We start from the raw sequence: 23,870 nt of genomic DNA on the forward strand, positions 1-23,870 counted from the left end.
AGGAAGAAGTGGAGGACGAACTGATGGAAGACTCATCAGATGAGGGAGACCTTGATCACATTTCTGTTGTGCGAGGTTGGGGGGAGAGGACAGAGGAAGGAAGCATGATTGTTACCTCGCCACCAACACAACAGGGACTTGGTGCTCCTGGATGCGCAACACACATGAGTGCCTTCTTGCTGCACTACCTGCAACATGACCCTCGAATTGTGAGAATTAGAAATAATCCTGACTACTGGGTTGCCACACTGTTAGATCCCCGGTACAAAAGTAAATTTGCAGAAATTATTCCTGCCATAGAAAGGGATGCACGCATGCAGGAGTATCAGCAGAGACTGTTGCAGAATCTTACATGTGCTTTTGCACAAAATACCAGTGGTGCACGTAGTGAATCTCACAGTTCCAACTTGCCAACCGTGGGACCGTCAAGTGTTCAGCACTCAAACCGTAACAGAACCACAGTATCTGCTGGTAACATCAATTTTGCGGAATCATTTCACCACTTTTTTAGCCCATCCTTTGCAAGGCCACAGGAGACAAGAAGTCTGACACATAGTCAACGCCTAGAGACGATGGTACAGGAGTATCTCCAAGTAAACATTGAAGCCACGACTGTGTCACTGGACCCTTGCTCTTTTTGGGCTTCCAATCTGGATAAATGGCCGGAGCTAGCCACTTACGCCTTGGAGATCTTGTCATGCCCCGCAGCCAGCGTTCTGTGTGAATGTGTGTTCAGCGCTGCTGGTGGTGTGCTGACAGATAAGCGCACGCGGCTCTCCACTGATAATGTAGACAGACTCACGTTCATAAAGATGAACAAATCATGGATCCGAAACGACTTTTCTACCCCTGTGTCATCCTGGGGAGAGTAAAAGCTTGATGATTGGTTAAAATCACCCTACCAACCGTTTTAAGCTTTCAAATTACTAATCATGTTTATCTGTATCTTGACTGGAAAATAATTTGGGCTTTGTAGCAGTGTGCAGCACTGATCCTATTAGGCCATCTATACTAAAGCTTCACCAGATTTAAAATTAAAAATAATTTTTAGCTGCATCTAGCCCGGAAAATAATTTTGGGGCTCCGAGATGCGCAAGGCACATAAGTGCCTTCTTGCTGCACTACCTGCAGCATGACCCTCATATTGTCAGAATTCGAAGTAATCATGACTACTGGGTTGCCACACTCTTAGATCCCCCAAACATTTCGATCAACCTTTTCATTTTAATAAAGACCAAAAAAATGGTCATTTTTGAAATTATAAGCATTAGCAGGTTGTTAGAAACTGAAATCAAACAGTTTTCAACTCAAAACTTTATTCTAGGTGATGTTACATTTTCACATAGGACCCCTTGTTCGAAAGGAGCTTCTGAACTCTCTCGTCCATTGAATTTGTCAGGTTTTGGATGGTTTCTGCTTCAATTGTTTTGCATGAGGACAGAATACCCTCCCAGAGCTGTTGCTTAGATGTGAACTGCCTCCCGCCATCATAGACACTCCTTTTAATGATGCTCCAAAGGTTCTGAATGGGGTAGAGGTCAGGGGAGCATGGGGGTCACACCATAAGTTTGTCCCCTTTTATGCCCATATCAGCCAGAGATGCAGATGTTTTATGTGCAGCATGAGATGGTGCATTATCATGCAGAAAAATGATCTTGCTGTGGAATACACGGTTCTTCTTCTTGAACCATGGCAGGAAGTGCTGTTTGAGAAAATCCACATACATTATGGAGTTCATCTTTAGCGCCTTCAGGGATCCTAAAGGGGCCGACAATCTCTCTCCCCATGATTCCAGCCCAAAACATTACTCCACCTCCTCCTTGTTGGCGCTGTAGCCGTGTTTGCGTGGGGTGTCCATCAACCAGCCATCCTCCACTCCATCCATCTGGACCATCGAGCGCTGCACGGCACTCATCCGTGAACAAAACAGTTTTGAAATCAGTCTTCATGTAATGTTTGGCCCACTGGAGCCGTTTCTGCTTGTGTGAAGTGGATAGAGGAGGTCGACAGGATGGCGCATGCACAGCTGCAAACCTCTGAAGGACCCTGCATCTTGTTGTTCGGGGGACGTTGGAGGCACAAGCAGCTTCAAAAACTTGTCTGCTGCTATGACAAGGCTTTTTTGCCGCTGCTCTTTCAACCTGACGTAATTGCCTGTAGGAAAGAGTCCTCAATTTGCCCTTATCACCACGCACACGTGTGTACTGTGAATCAGCTACATACTTCTTGATTGCCAAGACACTTCATCCTGATCATCGCACAATGTTGATTGTAGTCATGCCTTGACCTAAACACTCCACAATTTGTTGCTTCTCAGCAGCCGACACATCCTTTTTCTTTCCCATTTTGGCAGAAAATGTAGGCTGCTTAATAATGTGAGAGAGCCTTCTTAAGTAGTCTTGCCTTTCATTGGACACACCTGCCAAACTAATTAGCACAGGTGTCTGCAATTGCTTACAGTGATATAAATAGCCCTGACACACATCACCATCAATGAGTTTAACTGACAAACAAACAAATTCTTCCCTTATCACTCCTAAACACTTTTTGTATAATAATTTGGAACGCAGTGTACATATGCTTTTCCACAAAACACCAGTGGTTCACGTAGTGAATCTTACAGTTCTAACTTGCCAACCGTGGTCTGTATGGAGTTGTTCAATAAAGGGCCCAAAATTAAGATAACATAGATGGGAGAGGTCTCTATGAATAGGAATTCCTAAGTATTTGATACCCTGTGAGGGCCAGGCAAAGGGAAAGTTGGACTGGATGGAATCCTATATGGATTTGGGGAGGGAGACATCGAGGGCCTCAGACTTCGCTGCATTGATTTTAAAATTTTACCATGTAACAAAGTGATCTATTTCAGCCATAACAGCATGGATGGATATATGTGATTGAGTGATATATACTAGGACATCATCAGCAAATAGAGAGCACTTGTACTCGGTGCCTCCCACCTCAATCCACCTAATATTGGGGTTATGGCGAATTGATGAGAGCAGGTGCTCCGTCACTAGGATGTATAAGAGAGGGGACAGAGGACATCACTGCCTTGTCCCATTGGTGATTGTGAAAGGTGATGAAAATGTTCTGACGCACCCCCTGGGCCTTGGGACACCCGGAGCCGGACCCTTTTTGGTGGATGCTGGTGGTTGTAGTCTTCGTGGCGGCGACCCAGTTCCGTGGCTCAGGGCGGTCAAACCAGTGGCGGAACTATTTATGTGGTTTTCATGTTTAAATGTCCGACTACGCCACCCGTGGATTGCGGTCAGAGTGAACTGCCGCTACAGGGCAGACCACTGAGGCTGGTGTTGTGGGTGCAGCAGAGCGTAGCATAACTCCCCACGGGAGGAGTATAGCCTCAGGGCAGTGTATGCGGAGGATGGGGGTGATGGTGCAGGGCAGCAGCAGTAACGACACGGAGTCAGTGATGCAGTTCAGGGCCTTTACTCACAGTTCTTATTATCCAGACCATGTCTGCAGGTAACGGCTGCCCACGTCGTACTGTGCTCACCAGGTGAGGGGCTCATACAACTCCCAGATAACTTTGGAGCACATCACAGGACCCCCTTTGTGTGTCCTTTGTCTGGCCTTTCTTACCAACACTTCTGTCCGGCTGCCTCGGGCCTCCTCTTGGTAAACTTGGCGCCAGTTTCCCTGACCCTATGTGGTGCCTTCCTAGCGGGTGTAGCGAGGGGCTGCGCCACATAAAATGTCAGAGCCTCCGGTTTCTAGCTGAGGGTCGTTTCCTGCCTCCACTAGTTTGGGGACCGGTCTCCCCCTTTGGCCTGACCCCTCCACGCAGGTGGATTCGGGCGTGCGGTGGCGACTCGCCCGTCCGCACCCCTGGGATCCCTTCATTCCTCGTTCCTGGAGCCTTCTCCGCTCCTCTTCCTTCCTTCTCCCTCTTCCAGGCCTGGGCCTCTGTTACTAGGCCCGCCTCCGGAGCAGAGCTCATGCAGAGCCCCTGCTCCCTGCCACTTCTGCTCAGACTTCTCTGCACTGAACTAAGATGGTGTCCACCTTTTATACTCCCTTCTCAATGCACCCAGGAACTGCTTCCTCCCTGCTCCTGCACTACAGGGTTCCCCTTCCTCAGTGTTCCCTCCCCCCACTCCAGCCAGGGACAGGGACTGTCGTGCCCATCTCAGGGGCATATTGGTCGCCCTGCCCCACGGCAATGTGGTGTAATGCATGCAGGTGTCGGGTCCTGATCCACACTCCATCCTTACTTGAGAGTGAGATATCACACCTCTGGGTGAGGTGCAATACGTCTGTAGCAACCGAGCCCTCAGGGTGCTACAGTTCCATTTATCTTCAGCCTAGGTGACGTATTGCGATACAGGGCCGTGATTTTGGCTATAAAAGGGTCCCCTAGACCCCTACCCCAAGCTTTTTAAGAGAATCATATATGGCGTGCCAGGAGACTCTATGGAATGCTTTCTCAGCATCCAACGAGAGTATCTAATTACAAATTTTTAACTGCATCTAGCCCAGGAAATACTTTGTGCCTAGTAGCAGTGTCTGCTAGTGAGCGGATTATCCCGGCTGTTAAGCAAGCTGCACCACCTGTAGTTTAGACACTTAATTTTTTCAAAGGAAATGCTTCGGGACCATGGGATACTTAGTGAAGAGCATCAGGAGGCACCCCAAGGCATAGGGGCTGGGACTGGCAGTAGGATGCCTTGCGGTGGACAGCCGAGCTCGATCCTTATAAAAGCTTTTTAACTGCAGCAGCTTTAGTGGACGCTACTGGAGCTGGAATTACCGCGGCTGCTGGCATGAGACTTGCCCTCCAATAGATCCTTGTAAATGGATTTAAAGTGTATTCATTCAAATTAGAGAGACAATTTAAATTAAAAAGCTTAGAGCTGCCTCCACCACAGGGGGGCTCGCTCGACCCACCAGCGGACAGGCACCAGTATTGGGAGAGGGGGGCTGGCCGTCAGGGTTCACCGCGGCTCTGGCACAAACCCGGCGACACGGAGGTGGCACGGGCAGGAGCGGACTGGCCGTGTCGGCTTCTCACTTTTTGGATTTTAGAAGGGCATGACATGCCTATATCTGTGTCTCCCCCTCCTTTTACTCCTCCACCTCTTTTATTTTCGCATGACTATATGTACTTGTCACTTTTCCATGTGTTAGTTATGTCTTCTGAGCAGTTTGTCAGCTTTTGGACACCTTTGAAGGTGTTTTCTATGTGTTTCTATGTGTTTTTGTTTGCCTGCCATTGGTTTTAACGGTGTTCGAAGGTGTTCGACGAACAGTTCGACGAACAGTTCGGCGAACACACGGGTGTTCGACGAACCGAACCGAACTCGAACACTACGGGGGTGGCTCAACACTACTGATAAGCGCACTCGCCTGTCAACTGACAATGCTGACAAGCTGACCCTTATCAAAATGAACAAGGGCTGGATTGGGCTAGATTTCTCATCACCACCAAATGACAGCAGATTAACATAAAGTCAAATCCACTGTGTTATTTCGGGAGGTGTATTCCCATGCACTGCTTCACACCCACACATGGGTATACACTTCCTCATTTCGGCTGAATTTTGCTCTTCTCCTTATCCTCAGCCTCCACCACCACTATACCACCAGGATGACCATGGTACGTGTTGCCAGCATTACAAGTTCCTCTATCCTTATTTTTGGCAGCTTTTGCTTGGAAGGTATAGGCAAAGACTATGGGAGACCCACTCCCCAATAATGGGAATAATGTTTTTAATGTGCTGTACTGCATGGCTCTTGTAAAGGGCATGAAAATCATCTTGTTAAGCTACTGCGACCTCCACAACTTCTCCCAGGGGCAATGAAACCGTCTAGTTAAGCTACTGCGACCTTCACGTCTCTTCCAAGGGGCATTAAAACAGTCTTGTTAAGCTACTGTGACCTCAACGTCTCTTCCAAGGGGCATTAAAACCGTCTTGTTAAGCTACTGCGACTTCCACGTCTCTTCCAAGAGGCATTAAAACCATCTTGTCAAGCTTCTCCGACCTCCACCACTTTTCCAAGGGGCATTGATATTGTCTTTTTATTCCACTGTGACCTCCATCATTCTTCCAAGGGGCATTAAAACCGTCATGTTAAACTACTGCGACCTCCACCACTTTTTCAAGGGCATTGATATTGTCTTTTTATTCCACTGCGACCTCAACCATTCTTCCAAGGGGCATTAAAACCGTCTTGTTAAGCTACTTTGACCTTCACCATTCTTCCAAGGGGCGTTAAAACCATCTTGTTAAGCTACTGCGTCCTCCACCACTTTTCCAAGGGGCATTAATACCTTCTTGTTAAGCTGCTGCGACCTCCACCACTTTTTCAAGGGGCATTGATATTGTCTTTTTATTCCACTGCGACCTCCACCATTCTTCCAAGGGGCATTAAAACCGTCTTGTTAAGCTACTGCGACCTCCACCACATTTTCAAGGGGCATTGATATTGTCTTTTTATTCCACTGCGACCTACACTATTCTTCCAAGGGGCATTAAAACCGTCTTGTTAAGCTACTGCGACCTCCACCATTCTTCCAAGGGGCATTAAAACCATCTTGTTAAGCTACTGCGACCTCCACCACTTTTCCCACGGGCATTGATATTGTCTTTTTATTCCACTGCGACCTCCACCACTTTTCCCAGGGGCATTAAAACCATCTTGATAAGCTACTGCGACCTCCACCATTCTTCCAAGGGGCATTAAAACCATCTTGTTAAGCTACTGCGACCTCCACCACTTTTCAAGGTGCATTAAAACCGTCTTGTTAAGCTACTGCGACCTCCACCACTATTCCCAGGTGCATTGATAGTGTCTTATTATTCCACTGCTACCTCCACGTCTCTTCCAAGGGGCATTAAAACTGTCTTGTTAAGCTACTGCGACCTCCACCATTCTTCCAAGGGGCATTAAAACCGTCTTGTTAAGCTACTGCGACCTCCACCATTCCTCCAAGGGGCATTAAAACTGTCTTGTTATGCTACTGCGACCTTCACCATTCTTCCAAGGGGCATTAAAGCCATCTTCTTAAGCTACTGCAACCTCCACCACTTTTCCAAGAGGCATTAAAACCATCTTGTTAAGCTACTGCGACCTCCACCACTTTTTCAAGGTGCATTGATATTGTCTTTTTATTCCACTGCGACCTCCACCATTCTTCCAATGGGTATTAAAACCGTCTTGTTAAGCTACTGCAACCTCCACCACTTTTCAAAGGGGCATTAAAACCGTCTTGTTAAGCTACTGCGACCTCCACCATTCTTCCAATGGGTATTAAAACCGTCTTGTTAAGCTACTGAAACCTCCACCACTTTTCCCAGGGGCATTAAAACCGTCTTGTTAAGCTACTGCGACCTCCACCATTCTTCCAAGGGACATTTAATACCATCTTGTTAAGCTTCTGCGACCTCCACCACATTTCCAATGGGAATTAAAACAGTCTTGATAAGCTACTGCGTCCTCCACCACTTTTCCCAGGTGCATTGATATTGTCTTTTTATTCCACTGCTCCCTCCACCACTTTTCCCAGGGGCGTTGATATTGTCTTTTTATTCCACTGCGACCTCCACCACTTTTCCCAGGGGCATTAAAACCATCTTGATAAGCTACTACGACCTCCACCATTCTTCCAAGGGGCATTAAAACTGTCTTGTTAAGCTCCTGCGACCTCCACCACATTTCCAAGGGGCATTAAAACTGTCTTGTTAAGCTACTGCGTCCTCCACCACTTTTCCCAGGTGCATTGATATTGTCTTTTCATTCCACTGCTCCCTCCACCACTATTCCCAGGGCCATTAAAACCATCCTGTTAAGCTACTGCGACCTCCACCATTCTTCCAAGGGGCATTAAAACTGTCTTGTTAATCTACTGCGACCTCCACAACTTTTCCAAGGGGCATTAAAACCGTCTTGCTAAGCTACTGCGACCTCCAACACTTTTCCCAGGGGCATTGATATTGTCTTTTTATTCCACTGCGACCTCTAAGTCTCTTCCAAGGGGCATTAAAACCGTCTTGTTAAGCTATTGCGACCTCCACCACTTTTCCCAGGGGCATTGATATTGTCTTTTTATTCCACTATGACCTCCACCACTTTTCCCAGGGGTATTAAAACCGTCTTGTTAAGCTACTGCGACCTCCACCATTCTTCCAAGGGGCATTAAAACCATCTTGTTAAGCTTCTGCGACGTCCACCTCTTTTCCAAGGGGCATTAAAACCATCTTGTTAAGCTACTGCTACCTCCACCACTTTTTCAAGGGGCATTGATATTGTATTTTAATTCCACTGCGACCTCCACTATTCTTCCAAGGGGCATTAAGGCATTAAAACTGTAACGGGTCCGGGAGGCGGAACCTCTGAGCTACTATACAAGGGGGCGGCCCTTGTAAGGGAGCGGGTGGCAGTCTCTGGGTGAACGGACAGGGAGTTACGGCAAGTGATCAGGGCAGTCTCTGGGTAAGGGGTAGGTACGACCTGTGATGGCAGAGCCTCCGGGTAGGCTAGCAGGCAGGTGGTAGATGTGTGCTCCCAGGTGAGCAAGCGAGAGTCTCTGGAATAGCAGGTGGTCACGGCACGTGACGGCGGACCCTCCGGGCTGGCAGGCAGGTAGGTAACGGAGAAGCGCTCCCAGGTGAGCGGGCAAGAGTCTCTGGAATAGTTGATGGTCACCGCACGTGACAACGGGACCTCCGGGCTGGCAAGCAGGCAGGTAACGGAGATGCGCTCCCAGGTGAGCGGGCAAGAGTCTCTGAGATAGCTGGTGGTCACAGCACGTGACAACGGAGCCTCCGGGCTGGCAAGCAGGCAGATAACGGAGAAGCGCTCCCAGGTGAGCGGGCAAGCTGGTCCATAGACAGACTGACCGGAGTAGTAAGGCAGACCGTCGGACCTCAGGCAAGCAGGCAGGTAGCTGATATGCGCTCCCAGGTGAGCGGGCAGGCTGGTCCTTAGACAGACTGACAGGAGTAGTAAGGCAGACCGTCGGACCTCAGACTGGCAGACAGGTAACAAGTATACAGACAGGAATCAGGCAGGTAACTGGCAGGTACTGGCAGGTAACTAGCAGGAAACTGGCAGGTAACTGGCAACGGGACCTGAGGGCTGAAGCACAGGTGAGACACAGGTGCAAACAACATTGCTCGGGCACCTCCATTTTGGAGGAGGTGCCTTATATATGATGAAGTCCTCCGGCCATTGGCCGGGGACTCTTTAGGGCGGCGCGCGCGGCCCCTTTAAGAGGAGGGGAGCGCGCGCGCGCGCGCCCTAAGCACAGGGGCCGGGAAGGAGCGCGCGCTGAGAGCAGAGCGGGGGGAGGAAGCCGGGCACGGAGCAGAGCGGTGAGAGGAGCAGCGTCCCTGCCTAGCAGAGGGCAGGGACGCCGGCACTACAGTACCCCCCCCTTTAGGCCCCCCCTTTTTTAGGCCAGACAGAAATTTAGCTAGGATGAGAGGGGCATGGATGTTCTCCCGGGGCTCCCACGTTCTCTCCTCAGGACCAAACCCCTTCCAATCTACCAGGAAAAAGGTCTTTCCTCTTACCCTTTTGGTGGCAAGAATGTTCTCTACCTCAAACTCGTCCTCAGCAGAAACCGGAGCAGGAGGCGTACCTGTAGACTTGGAAAAAGAGTTAAGTACCACAGGTTTGAGGAGAGACACATGGAAGGAGTTAGGGATCCGTAAGTTTGCCGGGAGTTTCAATTTATAGGCCACCGGGTTGATCTGACTGATGACCTCCAGTGGGCCGATGAACCGAGGCCCTAACTTATAGGAAGGGATCTTGAGCCGGACATATTTGGACGAGAGCCAGACTTTATCCCCAGGGCGGAATTGAGGAGGGTCCAGACGTTTTTTGTCAGCGTGTCTTTTCATACGCTCGGATGACAGAAGGAGTGCGGACCGGGTACTCTCCCATATGGAGGAAAATTTGTTAACAAGAGATTCCGCAGCCGGATTGTCCGCCGAGGTGGAGACGGGAAACGGGATCCGAGGATGCTGACCGTAGACTACAAAAAACGGGGATTTGGAGGAAGACTCGCTCTCGTGATTGTTGTACGAGAATTCGGCCCATGGCAGGAGATCCACCCAGTCAGAATGGTGGGCATTAACGAAGTGCCGAAGGTAACTGGTCAGGTTCTGATTGATCCGCTCCACTTGACCATTAGACTGTGGGTGGTAAGCGGAGGAGAAGTCCAGGGTGACGTCCAGCAATTTACAAGTGGCTCTCCAGAAACGGGAAGTGAACTGTACCCCACGATCCGACACGATGTGACGGGGCAGGCCATGAAGACGGAAGATGTGGCGGATAAAGTCTTTAGCCAGCTCGGGTGCAGACGGAAGACCTGGCAGTGGAATGAAGTGAGCCATCTTGGAGAAGCGGTCAGCGACCACCCAAATGACCGTACAACCGGCAGAGACGGGCAGATCAGTAATGAAGTCCATCGCTATATGCTGCCAGGGGGCAGCAGGTACTGGCAGAGGTAGGAGGCGGCCGGCCGGCAGGTGTCTCGGAACTTTGTTGCGGGCGCAGGACACACAGGCAGAAACAAAGTCTATTACATCCTTGTGCAGGTTAGGCCACCAGTAGTGCCGGGTAATAAGCTGGAGGGTCTTTTTCTGACCGGCGTGGCCAGCTAGTTTAGACGAATGACCCCAGTGTAGAATCTTCTCCCGATCAGGTACTGGTACGAACGTCTTACCAGGAGGAAGACGATTTAGACTCACGGGAGCCACCTGCATTACTCTGGCGGGATCGATGATATGTTTCGGATCCTCCTCGAGATCAGACACCAGAAAGGATCGAGACAAGGCATCCGCCTTGACGTTTTTGTCAGCCGGGCGAAAATGAAGGACAAAATCAAAACGAGCAAAAAACAAGGACCACCGGGCTTGGCGCGGGTTAAGTCTCTGGGCATGCTGGAGGTAAGCCAAGTTCTTGTGGTCAGTGTAAATTATTACCGGGTGAAGAGCCCCCTCGAGCAGGTAACGCCACTCCTCCAATGCCAGTTTGATGGCCAATAACTCTCGGTCTCCTATGGAATAGTTGCGCTCAGAGGAGGAGAAGAGTTTAGAGAAGAAGCCACAAGTTACCATCCTCCCGGAAGATGATTTTTGAGTAAGTACCGCTCCGGCTCCAGAGGAGGAGGCGTCAACTTCCAGGAAGAACTGCTTGTTGCCATCTGGGCGATGCAGCACCGGGGCGGAAGAGAAGGCCTGTTTAAGGGAAAGAAAGGCCTCCTCTGCTTCGGGTGGCCACTCTTTGGGATTAGTACCTTTACGGGTGAGCGCAGAAATTGGGGCCGTCCGGGAAGAGAAGTGTGGTATGAAGAGGCGGTAGTAGTTGGCGAAGCCCAGGAAACGCTGAATGGCCTTCAACCCCTCCGGTCGGGGCCATTTCTCGATGGCAGACAGTTTCTCAGGATCCATTTGAAGGCCGGTCTGAGAGATAATGTAGCCCAGAAACGGAAGCGAGGTCTGCTCAAAGAGGCACTTCTCAAATTTAGCGTAGAGATGGTTCTGCCTTAGCCTGAGCAGGACCTGACGAACGTCCCTCCGGTGAGTCTGGAGATCCGGAGAGAAGACCAAGATGTCGTCCAGGTACACCACTACGCAGGAGTAGAGAAGGTCCCGGAAGATGTCATTGACCAACTCTTGAAAGACGGCAGGAGCGTTACAGAGACCAAAGGGCATTACCAGGTATTCATAGTGGCCGTCCCGGGTGTTGAATGCCGTCTTCCATTCATCCCCCTGACGAATACGAACCAGGTTGTACGCCCCACGAAGGTCCAGTTTGGTGAAGATCCTAGCCCCCCTCAGACGATCAAATAATTCTGGAATGAGCGGAAGGGGGTACTTATTCTTCACCGTGATCAGGTTTAGGCCTCTATAGTCTATACAGGGACGGAGAGAGCCGTCCTTCTTTTTGACGAAAAAGAAGCCTGCTCCCGCCGGGGAGGTAGATTTCCGGATGAATCCTCTGGCCAGATTCTCCTCAATATATTCGGACATTGACCGGGTCTCAGCAGCGGATAAAGGATAGATACGCCCACGGGGAGGAGTAGTACCGGGTAGCAGATCGATGGGACAGTCGTATGGTCTATGTGGTGGTAATGTCTCTGCCTCCTTTTTATTAAAGACATCTGCATAAGACCAATAAGGAATCGGAAGTCCAGGTAGATTAGCTGGGGTAGGAGAGGGACGAACGGGATGGACGGGAACCAGGCAGATTTTATGACAGTCTTGTCCCCAGCGAAGGACCTCTCCGGTTTGCCAGTCTAGCACGGGTGCATGTCTCTGGAGCCAGGGCAGACCTAGCAAGAGGGCGTGAGAGAGTCCAGGCAGAACATGAAAGGAGATACTTTCAGAATGCAGCATTCCCACCTGCAGGGTAATGGATTCGGTGATGAGTTGAATGGGGCGAGGTAAGAGGCCCCCATCCACGGCAGCGACAGACAAGGGTACCGCCAGAGGTTTGGTGGGGATGCGGTATTTCTCAACCAGGGACTGTGAAATAAGGTTCCCGGCTGCTCCAGAGTCAAGTTGGGCTAGTTCGAAATAGCGGTTCTCCCCGTAGATGATCGAAACTGACAACAGCAGGGATGGAGAGGATTTATTCTTGTCTAGGTGGACCTCTCTGAGCGAACCTAGACACAGGCATTTCCCGACCTCTCCGGGCAGGCACGGATCCGGTGCTCCTTACTGCCACAGTAGAAGCAGCTCCCCTCGGCACGGCGTGAGTCCTGACGGGTTTTGACCATCTTGGTCTGGTCGACCTGCATAGGCTCAGGAGAGTGTACCTGGGGAGAGATGGAGGGAATGACGGGTTTCTGGAAAGTAGGAGCTAAACGTGGAATCCTTCTCTCACGGGTGACCTCTTTGGCACGCTCCTGAAACCGTAGGTCAATTCGGGTGGCAAGAGTTATTAAGTCATCGAGAGTGGTAGGAATGTCCCGACCGGCAAGTTCATCTTTAATACGGCCGGACAGACCCTCCCAGAAGACGGAAACCAGAGCGTCGTTATCCCAGGCCAGCTCCGAGGCAAGGGTACGGAACCGTATGGCATATTGGCCCACGGTGAGACTCCCCTGACGGAGGCGTAGCAACGATGATGCAGATGAGGTCTTCCGTCCGGGTTCGTCGAAGACTTTCCGGAAAGCCGTGAGAAAAGCAGGCAAGTTGGACACCAGGGGGTCTCCTCTCTCCCATAGAGGATTCAGCCAGGCCAGGGCCTCCCCGGTGAGATGGGACATGATGAAGGCAATTTTGGCCCGGTCGGAGTTAAACTGGTAGGACAAAAGTTCAAAATGCAGGGTGCACTGATTCAAGAAGCCCCGAGCCTGGACGGGGTCGCCTCCGAAGCGAGGAGGTGCAGAAAGCCGGGGTCCGGGGTAGGATACCATAGTATTAGTGAGCAGCGGAGCCGCCGGATTGCAAGATATGGCACTGGCGGAGGTTGTTGGTGGATCAGACAGAGTGTTCAGGCGAGTATTAACATTCCGCAGGTGACCCAGGATGGCCTCCTGTTGGGACCTCTGACGGGACAGTTCAAGAGCGAGGTCCGAGAGCGAGGGAGCTTGGGTGCCACCGGGTTCCATGGCCCGAGCAAACTGTAACGGGTCCGGGAGGCGGAACCTCTGAGCTACTATACAAGGGGGCGGCCCTTGTAAGGGAGCGGGTGGCAGTCTCTGGGTGAACGGACAGGGAGTTACGGCAAGTGATCAGGGCAGTCTCTGGGTAAGGGGTAGGTACGACCTGTGATGGCAGAGCCTCCGGGTAGGCTAGCAGGCAGGTGGTAGATGTGTGCTCCCAGGTGAGCAAGCGAGAGTCTCTGGAATAGCAGGTGGTCACGGCACGTGACGGCGGACCCTCCGGGCTGGCAGGCAGGTAGGTAACGGAGAAGCGCTCCCAGGTGAGCGGGCAAGAGTCTCTGGAATAGTTGATGGTCACCGCACGTGACAACGGGACCTCCGGGCTGGCAAGCAGGCAGGTAACAGAGATGCGCTCCCAGGTGAGCGGGCAAGAGTCTCTGAGATAGCTGGTGGTCACAGCACGTGACAACGGAGCCTCCGGGCTGGCAAGCAGGCAGATAACGGAGAAGCGCTCCCAGGTGAGCGGGCAAGCTGGTCCATAGACAGACTGACCGGAGTAGTAAGGCAGACCGTCGGACCTCAGGCAAGCAGGCAGGTAGCTGATATGCGCTCCCAGGTGAGCGGGCAGGCTGGTCCTTAGACAGACTGACAGGAGTAGTAAGGCAGACCGTCGGACCTCAGACTGGCAGACAGGTAACAAGTATACAGACAGGAATCAGGCAGGTAACTGGCAGGTACTGGCAGGTAACTAGCAGGAAACTGGCAGGTAACTGGCAACGGGACCTGAGGGCTGAAGCACAGGTGAGACACAGGTGCAAACAACATTGCTCGGGCACCTCCATTTTGGAGGAGGTGCCTTATATATGATGAAGTCCTCCGGCCATTGGCCGGGGACTCTTTAGGGCGGCGCGCGCGGCCCCTTTAAGAGGAGGGGAGCGCGCGCGCGCCCTAAGCACAGGGGCCGGGAAGGAGCGCGCGCTGAGAGCAGAGCGGGGGGAGGAAGCCGGGCACGGAGCAGAGCGGTGAGAGGAGCAGCGTCCCTGCCTAGCAGAGGGCAGGGACGCCGGCACTACAAAAACCATCTTGTTAAGCTACTGCGACCTCCACCACTTTTCCAATGGGCATTGATATTGTCTTTTTATTCCACTGCGACCTCCACCATTCTTCCAACGGGCATTGCATTTCCTCCTAATTTTAGTAAGCTTTTGCTTTTCAATGCATAGGCGAATACTAAGGGAGTCCCACTCCCCAATAATGGGTAGAAAGTTTTTAGTATGCTGTAATCCACGTCTGTTTCAAGGGGCATTGAAGTTCCTCATAATTTTTGGAAAGCCTTCCAATCACTGCTTAGGCCAACAGTGCACAGGAGACCCAGTTGCTATAAATGGAAAAAACGGTTTTGTTAAGGCCCTCTGACCTCCATGTCACTTCCAAGGGGCATTGTAGTGCCTTAAAATTTTTGATAGGCATTGCACTCACTGTATGCCCTATAACTGTGTAGCCTAACTGCTCCTTTTGATACAGAAACATGTCCTACAAGACATGTGTGGTTGACTGGCCAGATATTGATGTGAATGGTCCCTGTTCCTCCAGCTCTTTCTCCTTTGCCACCACCTCATCCATTATTCATCACCTGAAGCTTTGTTTTAACGGGAGACATTAAACTGGGATAGTAGCAGGAAAACAGCCAGCAATCCTCGGAGGAGGTAGGATATGCGCCAAAATGCTGACCACCTCAGGCCTAGCCACTACTAGATACATGCATTTGCATTCCAAGAAAACAAAGCAGACGCTAACTTCTATCATCATCATCATGCTCCTCACATTGGCACTCTCAACTCCCCTGATGGAGAAGCCAGGGCCCACCGGAGGAGTCTGGTTCTCTGGTAGGCGCGTCCAATGCTGCCCTAAACCAGGCCGGGCTAAGAAAAGTGAGGGGGAACTTCCAAGGAGAAATAGGGGTGGCTGGGGACCATTTATGGATATCCCGCTGCCCCCAGGCGTCTGGGGACTGTGTGTGGACACCCGGCCGCTTGGCAGCTGGGGACCGAGTATGGACACCCTGCCGCCCCCTGGCAGCTGGGGTCCAAGAGTGGACACCAGGCCGCCAGGCGGCTGGGGACTGAGTATGGATACCTCGCTGCCAAAGCAGCCATGAGGTAGTGACCAGCTTCGGCCTCCTCCAAACTAAAAGACCTCATTTCAAGTGCAAGCTAGCAGTATGGTATTGCAGCCTGGGGGTGGGTGGGTGGCAGGTTGCACACTTACATTTGCATTCCAAGAAAACAAAGCAGACGCTAACTTCTATCATCATCATCATGCTCCTCACCTTGGCACTCTCAGCTCCCCTGATGGAGAAGCCAGGACCCACCGGAGGAGTTTGGATCTCTGGTGGGCTCGTCCTATGCTGCCCTAAAGCAGGCCGGGCTAAGAAAAGTGTGAGGGAACTTCCAAGGAGAAATATGGGCGGCTGGGGACCGTTTATGGACACCCGGCCGCCCCCAGGCAGCTGGGGACCGTGCGTGGACACCTGGCCGCGGGGCGGCTGGGGACCGAGTATGGATACCTCGCTGCGAAAGCAGCCATGAGGTAGTGGCCAGCTTCAGCCTCCTCCAAACTAAAAGGCCTCATTTCAAGTGCAAGCTAGCAGTATGGTATTGCAGCCTGGGGGTGGGTGGGTGGCAGGTTGCACACTTACACTTGCATTCCAAGAAAACAAAGCAGATGCTAACTTCTATCATCACCATCATGCTCCTCACAATGGCACTCTCAACTCCCCTGATGGAGAAGCCAGGGCCCACCGGAGGAGTCTGGTTCTCAGGTTTGCTCGTCCAATGCTGCCCTAAAGCAGCCACGGCTAAGAAAAGTGTGGGGGAACTTCCAAGGAGAAATAGGGGCTGCTAGGGACCGTTTATAGACACCCGGCCACCCCCTCGGCCTCCTCCAAACTAAAAGGCCCCATTTCAAGTTCAAGCTAGCAGTATGGTATTGCAGCCTGGGGGTGGGTGGGTGGCAGGCTGCATACTTGCAAGGAATGGGGGAGGTACAATTGAACACTGCCCTGGGACGAAGACTTACACGGGGATAGTTGCAAGTCTGTATCTTCTGATGCAGCAAGGATCACTTCTGTTGGGCACACTTTTAGACAGTGACCTGGGTGTCAGAGGTGCTTCCAGGGGTCTTCCCCATGCTGTTCCCATGTCTTTTCAGCACTGTATGCATGTGTCACACAGCACATGGCCAGATAAGATTGTAAAATGTTAAAATGACATTTCCCGGTGAATGCATTTGTCACGGTTGAAAGCAATACAAAAGTGCAAAAATGCATATATAATGCTTCTTGTGAACATAGCCCAAGGTGTGGAGGAGTGTTTTTGTTTTTGGCTATTTATTTTACCTTATACACAAGTCTTTACCCTGGAAAGGAAGTTCCTTAACATATTTCACAGGAAAACTGTTTCAGTTTCATTTTTGAATGTTTTATTGTGAGCCCGTAAAAGTGGCTTAATACCTCTGACCACGTTGTTGACAGAAGTGACCTGGGGGTCAGAATTGCTTCCTGGGGCGATGCCCATGCTGTCCCCATGTCTTTTGAGCACTTTCACTATCGTTTTGGGCACTTTTTAGGCTTTCTACAGACTGCCGGGGGTGCCGCTGCAAAAATGCTCGGGTCTCCCATACACTAACAGTGGGCTCGTTGCTCGGGTCGAGCACCCGAGTATCACGGTGAGCACGGCCCGAGCTTTGAGCACCCGAGCATTTTAGTGCTCGCTCAACACTATTGGTTACAACAACTTCCTGTTTGTGTCACATTAGTATATGGGAGGAGGAAAACTTTTCCAGATGAGTGTTGACCATGGTGGCCATTTTGAAGTTGGCCATTTTGGATCCAATTTTATTTTTTTCATTGGGAAAAGGGTCATGTGACACATCTAACTTATTGAGAATTTCATAAGAAAAACAAGTGTGCTTTGTTTTAACGTAACTTTATTCTTTCATGAGTTTTTTACAGGTTTATGACCACTTATAAAATGTGTTCAAAGTGCTGCCCATTGTGTTGGATTGTCAATGCAACCCTCTTCTCCCACTCTTGACACACTGATACCAACACCACAGAAGAAATGCTAGCACAGGCTTCCAGTATCCGTTGTTTCAGATGCATCTAGTATCTTCACAGCATAGACAATTGCCTTCAGATGACCCCAAAGATAAAAGTCTAAGGGGGTCAGATCGGAAGACCTTGGTGGCCATTCACCTTGCCCACGACGACCAATCCACTTTCCAGGAAACTGCTCATGTAGGAATGCTTGGACCTGACACCCATAATGTGATGGTGCATCATTTTGTTGGAAAAACTCAGGGAACGTGCCATCTTCAGTGCATAAAGAGGGCAACTCATCATCATGTAGTAATTTCAGATATCCAGTGGCATTGAGGTTTCCATTAATGAAGAATGGCCTCACTATCTTTTTACCCCATATACCACACCATACAATCAAGATACAAGATGTGCAGCATCTGAAACCATGGATACTGGAAGCCTGTTCTAGCATTTCTCCTGTTGCTATCAGTGTGTCAAGAGTGGGAGAAGAGGGTTGCACCCACCCACCCACCCACAGGCTGCAATACTATTCTGCCAAATTTTTGACAGCTGCTTGCAATTGAAATGTGGCCTTTTAGGCTCATGGAGGCGGATGCTTTTCATAACCTCATTCCGGCGGCGGCCGGGTGTCCATACTTGGTCCCCAGCAGCCACTGTTTCTCCCTGTGTCGTCTCCACCTTCCACAAGCACGGGTCCCACAACATGACCTGTGCCCTCCCCAGTGCACTTACTGGGAAGGACCGCCTAGCCACAAACATGTGGACAGGTGAATGTGGCATACTATTCAAAATAGTGGTATTAAAATGTAGACACATAACAGCATGACAAATCATGGGGCATCAGAACATATAGTAATGATACTTGAGTGTATAAGTAGATAGATAGCGCTATACAGATAACGTTATACAAATAACATTGAGGTATATAACAATGATACAAAAATATTAGTGAATGGATAGCACTATGCAGGTAGCATTACTGTCTAATCAAGAGCAGCAGCTCTATAGGGTACTATTTACCATGAGCCATATGAGAAGCAGCTTTGTAAAAATGTTGCGCTGTTTTTCGGGTAGACTTTTCCCTTCTATTTAACCTCCTCCTCTCCAAAACAGGCTACTAATCAGTGTTTCTAGTTTTCAAGGGATTATTGACCATATATTATATGGTTAGCTTTTAGGTTTCCAGAGTTGGGCAATGACCTGATCAGCAAATCCGGTTTGAGAAATAACATACATAAGCACATCCAATCCACATTAAAAAAACAGCCATAGAGTGTCCGGGAGCCTTCACCCACACTTTTCTTAGCCAGGGCTGCTTCTCGGCATGGTTGGACAGACCCACCAGAAAACCGGAGACTCCTCCGGTGGGCCATGGCTTCTCCTTCAGGAGAGTTCATAGTGTCGAGGTGAGGCCATGATTATGATAGAGGCCACCATCTGCTTAGTTTTCTGTTACATGGAATACAAGCGCAATTATGCAGCCAGCCACCCCTCAACCCACAGGCTGCAATACTAAACTGCCAGATTTCTGGGCAGCTGTTGCACTTGAAATGTGGCCTTTTAGGCTCGTGGAGGCGGAAGCTTTTCTCAGCCTCATGCCAGCGGTGGACGGGTGTCAATACTCGGTCCCCAGCCGCCACTATTTCTCCCGGTATCGTTTCCGCCTTCCACAAGTACGGGTCCCACAACATTACCCGTGCCCTCTCCAGTGAACTTACTGGGAAGAACCGCCTAACCACAAACACGTGGTCAAGTGAATGTGGCCAGGGACGGTAAGGAGGCAGTCCACTGCTTTTTTTGCTGAGTTGTATTTCACCACAGCCATATTCTTTAGCTTGGTGAAAGGACTTGGGAAATCATATCTACTCCAGCTGTGATTTCTCCCAGGAAGTCCTCTAAAGCTGCTTTCACTTGAAATGTGGCCTTCTAGGCTCATGGAGGCAGAAGCTTTTCATAAACTCATGCCTCGTGTTCATACTCGGTCCCCAGCCGTCACTATTTCTCCCGGTGTTGTCTCCGCCATCTACAAGCTCAGGTCCCTGAACATTACAGCTGGTACTTTTCTGTGGGAATCTGCTTGCCTCCAACCAGCCTGGAATATTTCCAGTAAACTATGGTACGATGCCATGGTAATAGCACTGCCCCCAGTACCAGTAGCGAAGTCTTCCCCAATTTCCGTCTCAGGAATTTTATTTGGTAGACTGAGTGGCTGCCCAAATACATTAGTTTCTCACAAAGGAGCTGAAGATAGTGTGGCAGTGGGTGCAAGTTTCTCCAGCCTGTTAGATATCAGAGGGTGAATGGCAGCACATTGGATCAGTAGTTAGCACTGAAGCCTTGCAGCACTGGGATCCAGCAAGGACAACATCTGCAATGATTTTGTATGTTCTCCCCATGTTTGCGTGGGTTTCCACCTCAGTAAAAAAGCAGCCATAGAGTGTCTGGGAACCTTCCCACACACTTTTCTTAGCCAGGACTGCTTCTCGGCAGGGTTGGACAGTCCCACCATAGAATCCTCTGGTGTGCCCTGGCTTCTACATCAGGAGAGTTCATGATAGCGCTAACTTTGCAGCTGCTATGGGGCTCTTGAGCGGGGGAGAAAGGTGAGCCCTCAGAATCAAATCCTCTGGTGGGCCCAAAGTTTTCAATCTGAAACAGCTTTTCAGTGGGAGCTGTATTTCACCACAGCCATATTCTTTAGCTCGGTGAAAGGACTGGCATAAAGGGAAACTGTATCAACTCCGGCTATCATTTTTCCTTCACCAGGTTCCGGCCATTGTCACACATGACCATGCCTGGCTGTATGTTCAGCGGTGAGAGCCACAGATCAATCTGCTGTGTTACAGCTTTCAACAACTCTGCAGCGCTGGGCGGTTTGTCACCTAAGCATTAAGCACGTTATCTTCAGCACAGCCTGTTGCCGCTTGGCCAAGGCAGTGGTGCAGTGCTTTCAGCTTGTGGCTGATGTGGTCATTTCGGAGATGGAGGAGAAGGGCTGAACAATGTGATTTCATTGAGGTTACATTGGCGACTTTGTTTTTATACTAAAGAAAGATCCTACTGTTTTGTTTTTTTTACGTTATTTTTTAATGCAAATGCATTCACCGGGAAATGTCATTTTAAAATTTTACAACCTCTCATCTGGCAATGTGGTGTGTTACACATCATCAGACACATTCTGTTTCATTGATGATGGTGGGACTCGGAAAGACACATAGAGCAGGGCCACAGTAACGAGTACGACATGTTCCCTTTAGAAAGGAAAGAGTCTGCTATACAGTTATAGGGTATGCAGTGAGTCCAACGGCTGACCAAATTAAGGAAAAACCCCACTAAGAAATTAAAGACACATAGAGCAGGCCAAAGTAACTACAAATTCCCATTAGAAAGGAGAGAGTCTGCTATACAGTTATATCATATGCAGTGAGTACAACGGCTGACCAAATTAAGTAAAAAACCCACTAAAAATTTAAGGACACATAGAGCAGGGCCACAGTAACAAGTACGTCAAGTTCCCATTAGAAAGGAGAGGGTCTGCTATACAGATATAGGGTATGCAGTGAGTCCAACGGTTGACCAAATTTAGGAAAAACCCCACTAAGTAATTAAAGACACATAGAGCAGGGCTGCAGTAATGACAAATTCCCATTAGATAGGAAAGAGTCTGCTATACAGTTATAGGGTATGCAGTGAGTCCAACGGCTGACCAAATTTAGGAAAAACCCCACTAAGAAATATAGAGCAGGGCAACAGTAATGACAAATTCCCATTAGTCCCATTAGAATGGAGAGAGTTTCCCATAGTGTTGGCCTATGCAGTGAATGCAAGGGCTGCCAAAAAATTTGGAGGCATTTCAATGCCCCTTGGAAGAGATGTGGAGGAGGGGCTCATAAAAAATTGTTCCCATTAGAAAGGAGGGGGCCTCTCATACTTACATTTACCCATGGGGGGTATACATGAACATACTGTATAATTTTTTTTTTACGGGCATCATAAACACCCTTTAAAAAAATGATGTGGGTGTTGCCTCACGGACCACGGTCACCCTGGTGATATGGTGGTGGAGGATGAGGAGAAGGAGGAGCACAAGAGCAAATAGCCAAAATAAGGAAGCGTATACCCATGTGTGGGTGTGAAAAGGTGTATGTGAATACACCTCTCAAGAAAAGACACTGGATATGAGTTTATGTTTCGCTGCTATCATTCGGTGGGGTTGAGAAGTCTGGCCCAATCCAGCTCTTGTTCATTTTTATAAGAGTCAGCCTATCAGCATTTTCAGATGCCAGGCGGATGCGCTTATCAGTTATAATTCCACCAGCAGCACTAAAAAGCCCCACTGATAAAACGCTGGCGGCAGGGAAGGCCAGGACCTCCAAGGCATAGACAGCCACTTCATTCCACGCATCCAGCTTGGATACCCAATAATTATATGGCACAGAGGAATCACTGAGGACGTTCGTATGGTCAGAAAGGTACTCCCTCAGCATCTTCCCAAACTTTTCACTCTTTGTAGACTACCCCGCACCTCAGGGCCTGTGCGATGGTAGGGTCTGAGAAAACTCTCCCAAAACCTTGACAGTGTTCCCCTGCCTCTGCTGGATTGAAGTTGTGTTTCTCTCACCTGTACTCCTTGGTTGTCCAACGAAGTGTGCCCACTGCCGCCAGCGTTTTCAGATGGGAATTTTTTTAATAGTTCCGCAAGAAGGGCCTTCTGGTACAGCCCCATTTTTGTAGACGTTTCCGCCTCAGGAATAAGAGATATAAAGTTCTACTTGTAGCGTGGGTCTAGAAGTGTCACCAGCCAGTAATGACTGTCACCCAAAATTTAGAGAACGCGAGGGTCATGGGAAAGGCAGCGTAACATAAATTGAGCCATGCGTGCCAGACTACTAACAGGCAAGACTTCCGTGTCCTCACCAAGAGGATGACTGACCATGCTCTCCTCCTCCTCCTCTCTGACCCCTGGCCATGCAAGCTGAACAGACGGTATGACAGCTGTGCAGGTAGTACCATCTATAGTGCATGAAACTAGCTCCTGTCCTTCCTCCTCCTCCTCTTCCTCATTGTCACCCAATCCACGTTGGGATGAGATGAGGCTTGGCTGTGTGTAATCTCCCTGTATGGTTCCTTGCTCCATCTCATCAAGCTCCGCCCGCAATGCATCCTCTTTGATTGTGAGCAGAGAGCGTTTCAGAAGACAGAGAGGCAGGATGGTGACATTAATTATGGCGTCATCGCCTCTCACCATCTTGGTGTAGTCCTCAGAGTTTTAGATGCTGGTACATATGTCTGACATCCATGTCCACTCCTGAGGTCTTATGTGCTGAGTCTGAACTGAATACCGATGGTCTTGTTGATGCTGGCACTCAACAACTGCCCTCTTCTGCACACAAATCCTTCCCAACATCTGCAGTGTACAGTTCCAACACGTTGGGACATCACACACCAGTCTGTGAGCCGGAAGCTGCAAACGCTGCTGAAACACGGCAAGGGAGGCGGTGTTATGATCTGCAACAAGTACTAAGCAAAGAAGGGGAAAGCTATCCCTACAGTATGACTAAGCTGAATCCCTACAATGTAGCGGCCTGCCTGTTCCTTGCGAATAGACCCGCCTTAGTCCTCGGCTAGTCTGAACGAAGACCTATAGCATATAGGAAGGGGTCCCTAAAAGAACTAAGGACTGTAACAAAAATGGGACACCTCCTGAACAGAGAAGGTTTTTGCAGAACACAAAAAAATAAACTGACAAAAAGGTACTAGAGGTCCCAGAAGGACCAAGCAAACTGACAGAGATAGGCACAGAAGCACCTGGCAGGCAAAACAGTCAAACTACACTTAAGTCCAGCAAATCCAAAATGGAGGAGCTGTAATATAGAGGCAGATGTTCACATGACCGCAAAACACAAGATGGAAAAAACAAACAGGAGGGTTCTAACAAGCGGAAGCTGTAGCTGACTTTCTAGAATGGGCACACAGGCGGCGTACTTTAACAAGCAGATCCGGCAGCTCTGGGTAGGATTTGAGAAACCGCTGAACCACGAGGTTAAGCACATGGGCCAGGTATGGTACGTGTGAGAGCTCGCCTCGCATCAGAGCCACCACCAGGTTCCGGCCATTGTCACACACGACCATGCCTGCCTGTAGGTTTAGCGGTGTCAGTCACAGATCTGCCTGCTCTTTCAGAGC

The sequence above is a fragment of the Phyllobates terribilis genome, unplaced genomic scaffold (genome assembly GCF_046119375.1).
Source record: "Phyllobates terribilis strain yellow unplaced genomic scaffold, ASM4611937v1 Scaffold_2__4_contigs__length_985480577, whole genome shotgun sequence".
In the NCBI taxonomy this organism is placed as follows: Eukaryota; Metazoa; Chordata; class Amphibia; order Anura; family Dendrobatidae; genus Phyllobates; species Phyllobates terribilis.